Genomic DNA, 16,576 nt, shown 5'->3' with positions numbered 1-16,576 from the left:
CGTCACAGAGCTTATAATGAGCTGAGGCTTCTGACTACAAACAGGAGAGTTAGGAGAGATTTTAATTGTTTCTCTTCTTTGGCACCCAGGCGTGACTTTACTTTACACCCAGAAAAAAAAGCTTTTTCAGCCAGTGCAAATGTATGCAATCATACTGTTTGGGCCAAAGGCTTTGAAAATTGATTCTCTTTTGACTGGAGCTTTTAGAAATCATAAACAACAATGTTGTGTTATTTGTTTTGAATAAGTTGCATCCAGTGATAAGGGCATACAAGGGAAAGGCATTTATGTCTTGAGTGCAACATATAAGGTGCTAACATTAAACAACCTACCACATAAGCATGTGGAACTTCACAAATACATGCACAAGATAGATGACTTAGACTTAGACTTAGACTTAGACACGTTTATTTATCCCACTTGTGGGAAATTCACTTGTCACAGCAGCCGTGTGTACAGAAAATAAAAATATATGTAAAATATCAATATATACAAAATATAAAATATGAATATGAGATGGCTAAATATTAAAGTGACGGTGTGAAGATCACACATTCCAGAGGTAAACGAATATCTCAGAGCTTTGCTGTTGTGCTGCATATGGCAGCTGCAAAGGCTCCAAAAAAGAAAAGAAATAAGGATGAAGACTTAACACACTAACTCACACATGCACGCACACCCAGATACAGATACAGACACACACGCACGGATAGGATACAACAAGATTTTATTGATACCAATGCTATTATCAGTTCTACTTATCTGTGCGATTCTTCACGGATACCCTTCATGATTCCTGATCAATTTTATAAGTGGGTAAAAAAGTAGGCCTATACAGCTTTCTAGTGTAAAAACAGAGTAGAAAAAGGGACACGTGATTCAGGTGTGCAAAACCTCCATTGCACCGTTTTCTTCGTCAAAGAAAAAACTAACTTTATTATGACAGTATATCTACCCTCGGTAATGAAAGCAGTGAAACTTGTGCAGAGAACTTGTAGTAGTGTCAAATACATGGAATCCCTGGGATTTAAATCAATTTAAATGTTTCGAGCTTTACTTGAAATGATCATTTTACACACATTACATGCAGCAATGTTGTCATATGTCCTCGTGATAACTTTGGACCACTATGGCTCCTTTTTGTTATAGGTTTCCAACAGTGAAGATGCACACATTTGTTGTTATTGTTTGGAAAAGCATAACTAAAAAGCTAAGACACATAAGATTCTGATTCAGTTTGGAATCAGTTCTCTATACACATGCAAACTCTGCTTCTCTGCTTCTTTCTCTCCCTGTGCTGAGGAGGAGTTGAAATTGGTCAGTGGAGAAAATGAGCCAAAAGGCCAAGCTGCTGCTGCTCTATAATATGGAGCAAAATGAGGAGCTACAGCCCGCTCTCCTGACAACCCCTCCTCTGCATTATGGATGGCAGACAGCTCTTTTACTGGGGGCAGCCCTGTGGAAATTACTTCTGGCCACATACACACTGTGCAACTCACCAGCTAATAATAACTCTGGAATAATGCATATTGCTCTTGTGCAAAGGAAAGAAATCCCAGGCACATAAACGGAGCTATAATGAGGGCAAATGTCTGCAGGGCCCATATTCAGAAAGGTTCCCTATAAACCTACCTCACTGATGGTAAAAACTATACACCAGTAAATAAAAATGATCAAACCACCATGTTCTGAAGACACACATTAATAACTCTGACAAAAGTCACATTTGCTTTTTGAAACTTCAGCACTAAACTTAACAAACTACTCAGTCCAGCACAAGGCATGATGGGAAATGTGCGCCATAACTACAACGTTTTAGTGCAAAGCCTTGTTTTGATCCACTGTTGCTGATTGTTTGTTGTTTAAAAGTCGAACTAGACGGTAAAATGGAGAGAAAATCCACATCACGTGCATTAAAACACAAGGGGTGAGAGAGTAAGAAAAGTGTAATTAGGTCCTTCTCGTCCACTCAACATAAGACGGCTGTACGTATTAAAAGTATTAAAAAGGGGCCATATATGTTCATGTTTAGTTGTTGGACCACACTAAAGTACAGCAGGCTTAGACGAGACAACAACTGGTGACTGAAACACCCATTATTTATCTTTCTTAACTTAAATTTTGATTATGAGGAAATCAGTCAGAATGTTAGATTAATCTGTTGATTAACTCCATGTTTACTGCATCTTGTCATCTCTCTGTCACTGCCCTAGCCTGTCCTCTAGTGATGCAGAGTCTATCCTATGCTATGTTTAAATTATTCCCATGTAAGAGAGAGATGGTACTGAGACAGTGCACCTGACCTGTCAGCGTTCATCACCACCACAAATAGAAAGAAACAGGTAGCAGACAGACATCGCTGTCTCAGCCTGTCACCAGTAGTAACCATAGGAAAAGATCTGAGTACTTCTTACACTATTGCCTATCACTGCCTAAAGACTGCGGTGTTGAACTGTTCATCAATCAATAATTAGAAAGCATTGCTTGCTGTCCTCGGTGCTGAAACACTTGAGAGTGACTGTTTTTTCGTTGCTGTTTGTTTTGTTCTTCAAACCAAGCTTATCTGACAAAGAGGCATCGCTGCATGTTATCTTAGACACAGGCTTGCTAAGCTCAATAAGTGACAAATTGTGTTCATGGATAGAATAGAATATATATCAGATATTTTACAGTTCTGAATTTTAAAATGGCTTTATCTGAAGGGCTCCTTGAGAATGCTCCACCCCCTCTATGCTGAGAGCATACTCTGTCCCTGCCCAGTCACAAAATACACAGCATTTGCAAACACAGTAATGTAGTCATAGTCGGCACACTACAACAAAAACAATACACTTAATCAATCGATTAATACCATATTGGACTGTCTGTGAATTAGAAAACTGAAAAACAGTGCGATGAATTGAATTGATTTTGGCTGTGTAATCAACCATGAAGGTTGAGAGAAACAAACAGATGCAGGCAAGGAGAGCAGAGAAATAGCCTGCGGGAGAGGAGAGGAGCATAATAACAGTCTGAACAGGGAAAACACTGCACGGAGAAGAGACAAGGACCACATTCATGCAACCAGAAACCAGCCCAATCAAAAGAGCCATTAACAAGTCGATGAGACCAATCACATTTGTAAGAGGGCTAAGCCAAAAAGAGATATCTGAAATAACATCCTTTTCATATCAAAGTAATGCCATAATGGTGAAAAAGCTTTCTCTGGATACAGAAGTTATTTTATTTATTACTTATTTAATTAAGTCACTTTGTTAAATCTAAATGACCTCCCTGAGGTTGAATTTACTGCAACAGTCAGAAGTGAGAGTTTGCCATTTCCTCTCTGATTAAAATCATCTGACAGATGGGTGACCCTCGGGCAGCGATGCTTCTGCCTGGTCAGTCACATATTCACCTCGTTCCTGCGGTGGGACTGAGGTGGGCTCTATTATTGACAAAATATATAATGGTGTTAGACACTTGTGAATGTTTTCACCTTGATCCCAATGCCCAGAGACCCTTTAACAAGTGGCCAGGAAAGTAGGCTCATGTTCACAACCCTGACCTGTCTGTGATACTTCAAATTAAAGACACACACAAGACAGAGAAACGATATTATACGTAATATAAAATATCAAGGCCAGCTCTCTCTGGAAAGAGTTTAGATCGCTGTTAAGGAGGCTCTACTGCAGATCCACAGCAGGATTTAGGCTCTGTGAATGATTTTTTTACTCAGCTGCGACAGTGATACTGAATAACAATCAATCCAGGGATTTGTGTTAATAATTTACCAAATACCAATACCAATGTTTTAAATAAAAATTTCGCCGACAGCTGATAGTCGATATCGATGTTGTTGTTGTTTTTTGTTGTTGTTGTTAATTGTTTCCCCTTTTGTGCCAAAGAAAAAAAAAATCTACATGAAAATAACTAATTTAAATAATTTAAGCTCTTCATTACACTACCTTTGAATGAGCACAAATTCAATTACATACACATTTGTGAAACAACCTTTAATAGAAGCTTCTTTCACATGAAAACTTAAAAAAAAAAAGAACTGCTTTGTCTCATTTTTACCGAAGAGAGCTTGAATGCATCAGAACTTAACTCAATGCATCCTTCACGAGAAGTTAGGCATTGTTACCAGCTGCTAGCATTACCTTGCCATTCTCCTGCCAATTTCAACACAGATTTGTTGTCCACAATGAGTTTACTGCATCATTTCGTCACGACAGCATCCCAGGGAAGCTCTCTGTTTGTCCCAAACATGTTTTTGATTGTCCCTGGTAGGACAGGATGCCGATAGTCACAAGTGCTGCAAAACCGGTCAGGTATTTTAAGAAATTAAGCACTGAGAAAGGCCTTTTTTAAATTTTGACTTAGTTGAGGAACATACAACTTTAAATGGTAGTATTTTGTATTCATTTTAAATAAAAATGTCACACCCCAGCCACCCCCCTCCTATGATAAGTATAGTCGGGGTTTGAATCAGGTTTAGGTAGGGGTAAATCTAGTCTATCTAAATCTATCTAAAAAAGTCAATATAATTTTAAGTGAACTGTATATTTGCTCCACCTCACCTTACACAACAGCTGACTGAGGCAACGGTAGACCAGCAATTGTTTTTCTTGGGTCTACTATTTTTGATATAATGGCTTCAGATCCCCGTCGGTAAAGGCTATCGTACAGCAAAATAAAGCCGTGAAAATATACTAAATATAAACTGATATTGGTCGTTTTAGCTGGCTTAAAACTAATCAATTAAGGCAGAGTATGTTCAGTGCAGTTTGCGCATGACAAAGCGGTTTTCTACCCCTAAGTGATTGTAAATAAACAGTTGTGATTGTGATTTATTGATGGAGTCCTTCAATAAATCAATTCTCCCTCAATGGTTGTATACTGGGAGAAGTACAGTAGTCCAATTAAATGGCCAAATCGAGCTATGACTGTAACTTGACTTAACTGTGCATGTAAACATACTGAGTGTTAACCAGAGGAGAACCTGAAGATGGGCGCTACGCTTTTGCAATGATGATGCCGTCCAAATATCAGCAGTAACCGCTGTATAAATGCACTACAAAGTGGCAGCAATGAGGAAGCCAGTGAGACACACACGCACTAACATACCCATATTGGACCAGTTTACCACAATAAAACACAGAGAAGCTCACATTACAACATACACAGAGTCTGACTTCATTCTCTGTTCTGAAGGCCAATACTCCACTATATCGTTACCTAGCAAATAAAGGCTTGCTGCTATATTAATGCTCTGAATGTCACATACAAAGCATTTTTTAACCTAAGTCAATAATGGAGTTTGTTGAAGGTGGTACTACTTGGCTCAGGAGAGTTATCGCTAAATGTCCCCTGAGTCAACTTACAGGCTATGCCTACACAAAACACCACAAGCACATGCATCCATATTACATTTTCCCCACAGATCTAAAGGGTTTGAGCACTCCCACAATTTAAAGAAAAACTAAACAAAAACAAAACAACTTCAAATTGTATTTCAACTTCATAAAAACCCACTAAGCTTTTGGTGCAAAAAAGCAAAGAACTTTGATTTTGTTGGAACAGCGGTCTGGAGTTGTCAATAAGGACATCATGGGAATTGCATTTAAAAAAACACAAGTGCCATGAAAACATCTTAATCATCGACCTATTAGCTGTGACAAAGAGGAGATACTTCAGAGCACCACAGAGAGCTATTCAGCTGTGTCACTGTGGTCAGACCACACTGTAAAAGGTGTGAGTCATGTAGGACCACAGCACTGAAGTGGGAGTTTTTCCTCTCTCTCTCTCTCTCTCTCTCTCTCTCTCTCTCTCACACACACACACACACACACACGCACTGAATAATGGAAGGACATGGTGAAGGTCTCTGACAAAGCAAAACAAGCCAGATTTTCTGCACTTGGCTGTTACTCTATATATGACAGCAGGCTCCCTCTAATGTCATTGTGTACTTGGGAGAAACTGCAGAGGTCTTTGAGACAAGGGGGGGGGGGGGGCTTTTTTGTAATCCATTTAAATGTGTGTGTTTGCAAGCATGCTTACTGTGTGTGTGTTTGTGCTACATGAAAGGTTAATGTTTGACATGTTCACGAACATGTCTCAAGTCCCACTTCTGTTTGTGTGTGTGTTGAAACAAATGGGTGTGTACATTTGTGAAACATGCATGCCTAGTCTTGAGTGTTTATGTTTAGGCTGTCCTTGAGTGATTTCACCACGCACAATTATGGTATTGTGTAAATTCAACGCCTGAACGCATCCTCTCCAAGCTCTGACTGTCTACAGCCACAAACAGTGCTATTGTTTCCTCCTGTGACCCCCCTGTCTCTCTCTCTCTCTCTCTCTCACACACACGCACGCACGCACGCACCACCTCCAGTTATCCAAAATGAACCAACGTCCCCTTTGCCGCTCCATGTTTTGAAACTCGTATACGTGGTTTGCATGCAAACCCTTGAGCAGAATGTGTCTGATTTACAAAATATTTTTCATTAGTGTAAAGAAGCTTTTTAGGGCCTCCATATGGGCTTGGTGACGTTGAGCCGGCCTGGGGCGAATAAAATAACGAGTGTACAAAAAAAAAAAAAAAATGCAAGCGACCCCTTTGATCAATTCACCACACCCACTAACAACAGCTCCATCTATATTTCCCTGTCTGCAAAATAAGTCATAACATTATATGCGATCACAGATATTCTGAGGCGTATATTATTCCCCACGAGGCTGAAACAACCCTCCTGGAAAAACCTGACCAGCATTTTATAAAGAAAAACAGAAAAATCAGCTAGTTTTCACCGGGATCCCGACCTCGCTGATGTGTTACCCTCCCTCTTCTCCTCCCCCCTCCATCTATGTGCGAGTGTGTTTTGCCCTCGGGGCCTTCCAGCCCTGACATTAAGGGCGACCCCTTTGTTAATCTGGGGCTGCTAACCTCACTGTTGTTCTAGCTCATCGTCTCATGTTTGGTTACTGACACGTGGCTGTTGATTTCCACGCTACTTATCTACTAGACCCACTATCCTTGTGACTGCTGTTGGGCATGACGCTGCTCAAAGCATCTCATTGTAAAGAGGGGATGTTTTTTTTTCTGCTTTTGCAGCTCAAAGCTCACTCCCCCTCAGTGTTTGTGAAAGCCATAACTGGAATCAAAATGAGTCGATTTGCCAATGCATGGAATTAGGTCCTTGATGCACTGATGCACAAATATTGACAAGTTAAACACAGTCCACACGTAGTGCAATAGTGTGTGAAGTAGATACCAATCCATTTGTGTATGATGAAAGCAGGCTGAAAGTAACTGAGAAGATATACTCAAGTATGTAGCTTACTGGGCTTATAGGAATACAGTTTTGAGGTACTTGTAATGCTTGAGTAGTTCCATTTTTAGGCTACTTTATGCATCAACTGCATTTTTGAATAAATATTTTTCTTTTAGCCTTATGATAGTCTGTTAACCTGTTCGGAGTGTACCCCGCCTCTTGCCCAATGTCAGCTGGAATCGGCTGAAGCTGCTCTGCAACCCTGAAAAGCAGATCCAAAAACTGGATGGGTGGATAAATGTTGCACTCTTTCTGACATTTATTTAACAGCTATAGTTATTGGTTACTTTCCAGATTAAAATTATACATACACAACAAGTGATCTGTTCATAAAATATGATACTGTGCTATAAATTAAAAAGACCCAACACATATAAAAGTACAGTAACAGTAGAGTTAAAATTATCCTGACCTTGACCAACAACAAAGTGTTTCTTACATATTAATGCCAAAGTGATTAAACAATACAACACTGAAAAGGGCCACTTCTGCATAATGAGAATTATTTTGCTAATAATTCAGTATTTTTATCTAAGAGAGTATTTAACATTTTACTTCTATAACATTGTTGTGTTGACAATGGATGATTTAAGGAAAAAAAAAGGGATATATCGTCTTTTTTTACATGCAGTTTTCTTCCATGTCAAAAACTTTGCAGGGCAGGTTATACAAGTGGCGGCTAATGTTGCTTCGAGCTTCAAGCTGGGCAACTTAATGATATTATATTGATACTGTGATCTAAAACTAGGTATCTTCTTAGGTTTTGGATATCTAAATGTAAGTGTTGTCTTTTCCTGGTCTTGAAGGCTTCATCACCCTGAATATTTAAACGGTTTCCATACTAATTTTTTCGCAGTACTGATACACCACTACCAGCTGTGCTTTCTTTGTCTTATTTTAATGTTTACTACAGTCAGTTTGCTGCTCTCTGCGACTAACCAAGAAAAGAAGTCCCTGTTGTCATGTTACAGGCTTGATATATTTAACTTTTTAATTAAATGTTTGACATTGTAATGTTAATTTTCCCCATGGAATCAAAATAGATATAGAATATAAATATTTCTCACTGTATTTTGATGAAATTAGATATCACAGCGTTGTGATAACACCACTCTGGAGCCACAAAATACGACAACTTGTTCACATGGGCAGAAGTGCTCTTAAAAATCTGTAAGCATACTCTGATGTTCAAAAGTTCTGCTTTAAGTAAAACGCTGAATGCAGGCCTTTTATTTTGTAATAATTTTATTCTGTGGTCATTGTACTTTTCAGTAAATGATCCGAGTACTTCGTCCACCACTGCCTGACTTACTCTACAGTGAGTCTGACTGTGTGCTGATGGCACAGTGGTTTATGTTTCTGTGTACTGGAAATGTCTACTTCTTAACCCATCAGTGCTCCAGCATCACCATTACCGTAACGACAGCCTGTTCTCCAAAACAGCCCTCACGTACAAACTGAGGGCTATATAGTTCATTGAGGTATAATTGGTAACTCTCTTATGTTTGTACCAGGCAGCAAATGTTTTCTGGGATTTGGCCAATGAGAATTAAGTGTGACATTAAGCCTGAATGAGGAGAAGACACATTAAGGACAATTGAAGCGACAGTGACTACGAGTGTTTTCCAGACTCGGTTCCCTAAATCTCATGACCACGTTCACTTTATATGACTAATGCTTTCCTGCTCCAAATTTAGTTAGTGTCCCTCTCCACATTATTTGGTTCCCCTGAGTGCCACTGAGAGGAAATTGTCTAGAAATAGCCATCCGCACAACCCATCAATTACTTTCAAGTGCAGGCGACTATATTGCTCTTTTCCGCCACTGAATGGTCACTGTATTAGTACTAATACCGCTCAGATTATTTAATATTTTATCACTAAAAAATGCAGGATGAAACAGACTGCCACATTCACTAATCACGCGCTAATCTCAAAACTGGATTACATGAGTGTGTCATGGAGGATAACTGCTACAAACCGTGTGCTACCACAGGCACATAGCCACTGCTTAATGTGATGCTTAAGCAGTGACTGACATTAGTTTTCCTGCTGAATTCATTATATTATCTTTTTAATTTCATACATTCCCAGCAGCGTCGTCACGAACACTGATCAGTAGCCGAGCTGCTGTTTAATCATCCGTTCTGATAACAAACATCTGCTGTTTGCATTAGAAATGCCAGTGAGAGGGAAACAGTCAGATCCACAAACAACATCTCAAAAATGAGATTCATTTGAGGCTTTTCTGAACGACCTTAAGCCTCCCGAGGAAATTAAAGAACTAATCAAATCTGAGAACCTCAAAAACCTGTTAACTTCCAAATGGTTTACTCTAAAGCAGAGGCAAATCTGACAGGACACATCACGTTCCTTGATGTGCAAAGGACGCATCACTGACAGCCCGCTGTGACGACACAGGTTTCAAAATGCCTCAGCAGCACGTCTGTGTTGTTAATCATACTCCCACAGATTCACCCTGCAGTAAATCATTCCTTCATGTTCATTTTTTTTGACTTAGCTGATGAAATGCAACGACCTTTTGTAGAGAAAAGCAGCATGTTTGTACCTGCTACTTCATGAATTAAAGATATGGCAATTAAGGCCATAAGCATGTAAGTACGTGCATATGCTTATGCAATATTGTTTAGTAATAGCCAATTATCTTACCTATAGCAACAGTGGTGGAATGTAACTCAATATATTTACTTAATTACAGTTTTGAGGCGCTTGTACTACTTGAGTATATCCATTTTAAACTACATTTTATATACGTAATGTCCTAAAGGCCCCAAAGACAATACTGAAGCTCAAATAATTTCAACTGAGTTCCTTTACTGCATTTATCGTTGCCCTATGTATATTTCTGCCTCATTATCTGAACGTAATTTGTGTATTTGTATAAATCCAACGTGCAGCTGTCTGAAAATGAGACCACGTCTCAGTCAGTGTAAAATCTGTACGGCTGCACAGATCCAGTTACAAATCTGCAGCCTACATGAACAATAGGTAGAAAGCTGAGAGCTGTGGAGGAACTGCAGCCGTAGTGAGCTTGAACCACGGCAGCCAGGTCATCACGCTGCTCCCTGTTTCCATGTGTCAGCAAGGAAATAAATTGCAGTACACACAGGCCAAGCCAGCACCACAACAGCCAACTAGCAGGCAGCCGGTAAAACAAGCAATAGCTGGGACAGATGATACTGAAGGCTTCAGAGGGACAGTATTTGTTTAAAGATCAACTCTCCAAACAGTAAAACTTTACTTTGAGCACCTTTTGTGTGGATTCCACACTTACATATGCAAGAAATTTGGTGTTGATATAAGAAAATAAAGGCATAATCATCCAACTCATGGCGTATAGTATTTTTGAACTTTAACAGTCAGTCAAAAGAAAATTAATCACCATCAATATTAATAACTGATTCATAGTTTTTACATGAAAGTGGCAAAAACGCTCTGGTTCCAGCCTGTGCATTGTAAATATTTGCTTTTTCTCTGTGACATTATATGAAATGTATTTTTAGATTTTGGACTGTTGGTTGCACCAAACAAAACATTTGAAGACAGTGACTCAGGCTTTGGGACATTTTATGGACCACACAATAAATCGTGTAGGCTAACTGAGAAAATAGCCAGCAGATTGATCGATACAGAAAACAGCTATTAGCTGTAGCCATAGATTTTTTTTCCTCAAATTTTGTACTTCTGCTAAGGTACCTACATCATTCAAAGACCCTGGTCAAACAGCCACCGCTAGAGAAAATATCATTAACCTCGTAAGTCAATAAGGTTTAGATTTATACTTTCAGTAAAAGTTTCACTTCTGTTTGGCACTGGAATAGAGGCAGAATCAAGCTTGCTGACTATAATTATGAGAGTGAATCTTTTATTTTTGAGATACAGTCACTATTGTGTTCAAGCAGCCTTGAAGCTGGAAAACAGAGTTGCACACAAACAGACAGCACTCCATGATGTGATAATGATAGCCTAGACAACTGCAGCTACAATTGTTTGTTAAAGTCACAGTGCTCCTCTTTGATATTCATCTCAGGTGTTCTTGATGGATTAAAGAAATGCTTCACCCATAAAATGAGGATTTGTAAATCAATTACTCAACCAGTGATGCATTGAATTTGTAGTGTAAACTTTGTTCTTCTTGCTTGCCTCAACGATTAACAAAGAATCCAAAAATAGAGAAAATTCTTGATGGGGTCTACATTTAACAACAGCAATCTATATTAAAACATCTGTTTACAAACTGTGACACAACTTGTGCAGTACAGTTCGCTAAAAACGTGCTATTTAAACGTTTCGCATAAACCACTCACACACATATGAGTAGCGCACCGGGGAAAACGTCTGAACTTTGCTCAATGGAATGCCGGAGCAGAGTTCAAACGCACCCGCTTGGTCCAGTGCGCTACTTGTATTTGCAATTGTTTTCAATAGTGAGCCAAAATGCGTGTGTTTTGCAAGTTTGACATTGTTTTCCTTGAGATTAAATGCGGTCCCGATTTACTTAAGCTCTTTAAGAATCGTCTCAATTTTTGGATTCTTCGATCGCGGTGAGGGCATGCAAGAAAAATCACCCTTTTTTCACAAATAAAAAGGTAACACTGGGTGACATTTGGCATACAAATGATCATATTTTGGGTGAAGTATTCCTTTAAAGCTGTAGTGGAGTGGATGTTAGATTGAAGCTCAGGAAAAAGATGCAGCCACACTTTTATTTGGACAGTTTGTCAAAAGGCAAATCTTGTTTTGGGCGAAAGGGAAATCAATCTGTCTATTGTCCTAGTCTATCAGTCAGTCTATCAGTCCTTGTTGATGACCTGCACATGTGGCTCCTGTTGGTCCCTGTTCAACAACCAAACACAGCAGCAGACGATAATAAACCTGGACAGCAGCAGGCAGACCAACTGTGCAGTGCAGGGAGAAGGCTGCGAGATGATATCCCTCCTCCTGTTCTTGCTGGAGGCTACAAACACATGCATGCACAAATTCAAATCCACGCGCACACACACACAAACGCAAGTGTGCAAACAACTCGGCGACTGTTTATCCTGACAACACTGTCCAGAGCCTATTAGCTTACCACTCTCTCACACAGATGAATAATGTGGCAGCAGTAACAGTGAATGCACAGATAAAAGGTTAGCTGGGATAAGTTGGGTTGTGTTCGTGTGTCACAGACGTTGTATGCAATGTTTTGTGTGTGTGTGTGCGTGTGTGTGTGTGATCGTGGGATCAGATAAAAAAAGAAGCTTCGAGGTTGTGGCGCATAAAAACAAGGTCACCAGGATGTGAGAGTTAGATACCTGTTTCCTTGACGGTGAAATGTGCGCCTTTTGCACGGTGAGTGGATTTCACAGATAAGACTGAGAGTAATCTCACTGCATCTCGTACACAGATATGATGAACGACCCATTACTCAGTGGTACATGCTCTTAGTCATGGGGCATTTAAGCCGTAATTACAATCAACAGAGTGAGATAATTAATTCCTTGAATAGTTTCCCCACTCCTAAAGAAAAAAAGAGATAAGTGCCTAAGGGAGCTCTTCCATTTTGTGTAGTCAGCGGTATCATACCCCAAAAACAATGTCAGCTCCATTCTTTTGAATCCAAGTGGGAGGTAAAAATGATATGTGCCTGGTCCAAATTTAAACCATTGATTCATTTAAAGGAGTAGTTAGGAGTTTTTAAAAGTGGGGCTCTATGGGGTACTTATCCATAGTCAAGGTTCATACAGTAGACGTCGGTCAGCATGACCTCAGCTTGTAGAAGCAGGCTGGAGTCCGACACGGAAACTAATGCACCGCTGTGGACAGGGGTCAGCCACAGAACAAATTGTAGCCACCTACAAAAAGTCCCACCTAAAATAATCAATATCAGTTTAATGTATGCTATATGGAGAGTATTTTCACTACTTTCACTTTCTGTCTTTCCATCAGACAGCCTGTTTCAACATGGAAGACGTTAACGAATTCAGTTCAGTTCCCCTTTATGCTCTCGTCAAAGTCACCAGACTCCACTGAGAAAAACAGTAATCTCAGCTTGCTGAACACTGGAGCTGCTGGTCAACTGCTGCTTCGATCAGTTCGGTAGTTTGTGCTATTGTGTGACTTTGGTGAATCTGAACTAACCTTTAAACTCCAGAGTCAAACAATAACACAAACAAACTAACTGATCAAGGCTGTAGTGAACCAGCAGCTCCTGTGTTCAGCAATGTAAAATCACTGTTTTTCTCAGTGGAGTCTGGCTTTGAAAAGAGCGATATAACAGCTTACTTTTTTCAGTTGGAAATAACTGTCTGCCATTAAGGTAAAACTGTGAAAATGCTCTCAATATAGTGTACATGTAAATTAGTATTTATATTTTTAAGAGGGACTTTTTTTTAGGTGGCTAAAATGTTTTGTTGCCGATACCTCCACAGCAGTGAATTGTTTAGCTCCTGTGTCAGACTTCAGCCTTTTTCTCCAAACTAAGGGCCTGCTGACAGACGTCTACTGTATGTAATATACTGTCAATGGATAAGTATGTCATCAAACCCCACTTCATTATATCTAAACTATCCCTTTAATGCAGTGGTTTTCTCTGAGCATAGAGAAGAGCTGGTTTTCTGCCTTACAAGCCAGACATTTAAGGGGATTTACCCTTAATTCATGCTCTAATTAGATGGATAACGTAATCATGAAAATTTCAACTACAGCGACCTGTGAATGGGCAGGTAGCCTAAGGGCTCAGCGTCTTTGGTGAATATCAAGAACATAAACATCTGGACAGAAACACACAGGTGGACACAATATAGCAGCCCCCATGTCATTCATTTACTGTTGTTACACAAGAAAAAAGCAGTGGTGGACAAAGTATTCAGATCCTTTACGTACGTAAAAGTACCAATACCACACTATAAAAACACTCTGTTCGAAGTAAAAGTCCTGCATCAAAAATATTACTATAGTAAAAGTATTAAGAGTAAAAGAAATTAATAAAAATTATAATAAGTGAAACAGAATATGACTGAAAGCTATCTAACATTCTGTCAATTGTCTAATTAATTTATGCACTGACCATTTGAGCTGTTCAGTTGGATACTTTCATTTATAGCAAATATCATATTTTATAAATTTTTCTTATGCCTTTTATGTAAAAATCTTAATTTGTAACTCCTGATTTAAGACTTCAGATAAATGTAATTTAGTAAAATTATGTTAAAAGTGCTATACAAATAAAGTCTGATTTATTAATTGATTGACTGATAAAAAAATACAATATTTTCCTCTGAAATCTATATTGGAAGTATAAAGTAGCATGAAAAAAAAATACTTAGGTAAAGTACAAGTACCTCAAATTGGTACTGAAGTACAGTACTTGAGTAAATGTAGTTAGTTACATTCCACTAGTGAGAATACAGGCTTTTATTAAAGGTGGCAATGACCTCTGCAACCCTTAGTCCTGCAGTTTCAAACCTGAATAACACTATAATCCTATCGATGGTGTTGTTTGGAAATGACAGCTCATTATGCCGGCCTGCTGTTTCTTGAGGATGCCTGAACAACAGGCCTACATGCTCTGCAGTCGACTCATGGCTCGGCTGGATCAACATCTGTAGCCAAAATGACACATCATCCCCTCTTTGCGGGCACCAAATGTCCCGGCTTCCCACAACAATGCGATTGTGTAACGATATTAAAAATGAGGACGCAGGGAGCATGCTATGCCTTAGCAATAAATATGGTTTATGGGCTAATGAATGGGCCGTGTCTGCGTTGGCATGCCGTACAGTGGAATTTTTCACTGAGATAAATGGAGCAGACGGATGAAGCTGCTGCTGATGGGGCTTCAACAACCAGGAGCCCTGTTTTGCTGTGTGGGCCTGTGTAGTTTTTGACGTTGAATTCATACAAAATAATAAGCTCTCGGGCCCGGAAATAGGCTCCACGCAATAACATTTGATATTCCTGTCAAAAATAAACACCACAAATATTGAAATAAACATTAAAATGCCTACCTTGACTCCTTTTCCATACTCAGCGGTGTGTTTATGGTCGCTCCCACACCAGCCCGTCGTAAATGTCAAACGTAACGTTTCTAGCTAATTTTAATCTTAATAGACCACCGAGGACAAATACGGAGACACCGTCCAACGCAGTGCCATCGTCCTGCCGCCGTTCAACCGGGAGGCAGCGCCGCGTCGCACAGCTGGTCGCGAGCCTCTGCCGCGCGGAGAGGCTCCTGTGTGTGAACTACAAGGAAATATCTCTGTAGAAATCCGCTAAAATAACCATGACAGCCGTGCGATGTAGCCTGCGGTTCAGCAGGGATATGGCATAAACGGCAGCATCAATCATTGCAGGCAAATCACACAGAGTGGCTGGCGTCCTGTGTCTTCTGTGGAGCACGAGGTGTGGCACACCAATCAGGTGGCAGGATGAGATGTGATTGGCATGTCATTGACCAATGGTGTGTTCAGATAGCGGGATCCCTTTGGAAGGACAACTGGGATAGCCAATCAGCGTAGAGATTTATTTTGCAGAAGGCGGGGCCAGCAGGTGTCATACAGCGGTGTCGGCTTTATCGGATTTACAGTGTGTGACAAATAAAACGGTTGATGTGACAAAATGTTATATATGTAATAGTTTAAGTAAATATTTGGCTTTGTGAGTGTTTGTAGCAAGCAACTGCAGTGTTATCATAACTACAATTACCTACATTCGTAATGATATTTTCTATGTTATTTCTTGAAAATAATAATTAAAAAAAATCCACTTCTTTGTAATTTTTACTGAAATTACAAAAACCTGTTCTGTGTAAACTGAGTTTGTTCTGAGATTGGCAGCAGGTGGCCTATCACTGAACAATGGTGAAAGATGGGTGTACTCTTTCCATAACAAAATATGTTATAGGCCTACAGAGTAAGAAATACCTGCATTGAAAATATTACCTGAGGCAAACTACAAAATTATCATCAGTAAAATGTACCTAGAGTAAAAGTATTATATACTAAATTATTTTGTGTAGTCATTGATGCAACTTAAATTTGCAGAGTTGAAGTTACCTAAAAAATTGTACTAAAGTGAAGTACTTGGGTAAATGTACATAGTTAGTTACCTTCCACCACTGTCATTGTATCAGTGCAATGCACACTCTGAAAGAAGACGCTGTCTTGTCTTTTTTTCCCCTCATTGTTCTCTGGTCATGTTCATGTTTTACAACCCTCTAAGCTGACAGGCTGTATTCAGGAGTACACTCGTGCT

General features: G+C 39.5%; 1 protein-coding gene across 2 annotated transcripts in view; it reads right to left on the bottom strand.

Annotated features, from left to right (window-relative positions):
* The window catches only part of evi5l (ecotropic viral integration site 5 like), a 46,828-nt gene extending 31,139 nt beyond the window's left edge, over positions 1-15,689 (bottom strand). For both annotated transcript variants that reach the window (XM_042484776.2, XM_042484778.2), the window contains exon 1: positions 15,331-15,689. The gene's annotated coding sequence lies outside the window, so the exon portion shown is untranslated. The remainder of the gene's footprint in view (positions 1-15,330) is intronic.
* Positions 15,690-16,576: the final 887 nt, after the last annotated feature.

Source organism: Plectropomus leopardus, chromosome 3, assembly GCF_026936395.1.
Source record: "Plectropomus leopardus strain MGB_pleo_1.0 chromosome 3, ASM2693639v1, whole genome shotgun sequence".
In the NCBI taxonomy this organism is placed as follows: domain Eukaryota; kingdom Metazoa; phylum Chordata; class Actinopteri; order Perciformes; family Serranidae; genus Plectropomus; species Plectropomus leopardus.
Note: the sequence above shows the minus strand (reverse complement) of the source record. Positions and strands in the feature narration are given on the sequence as shown.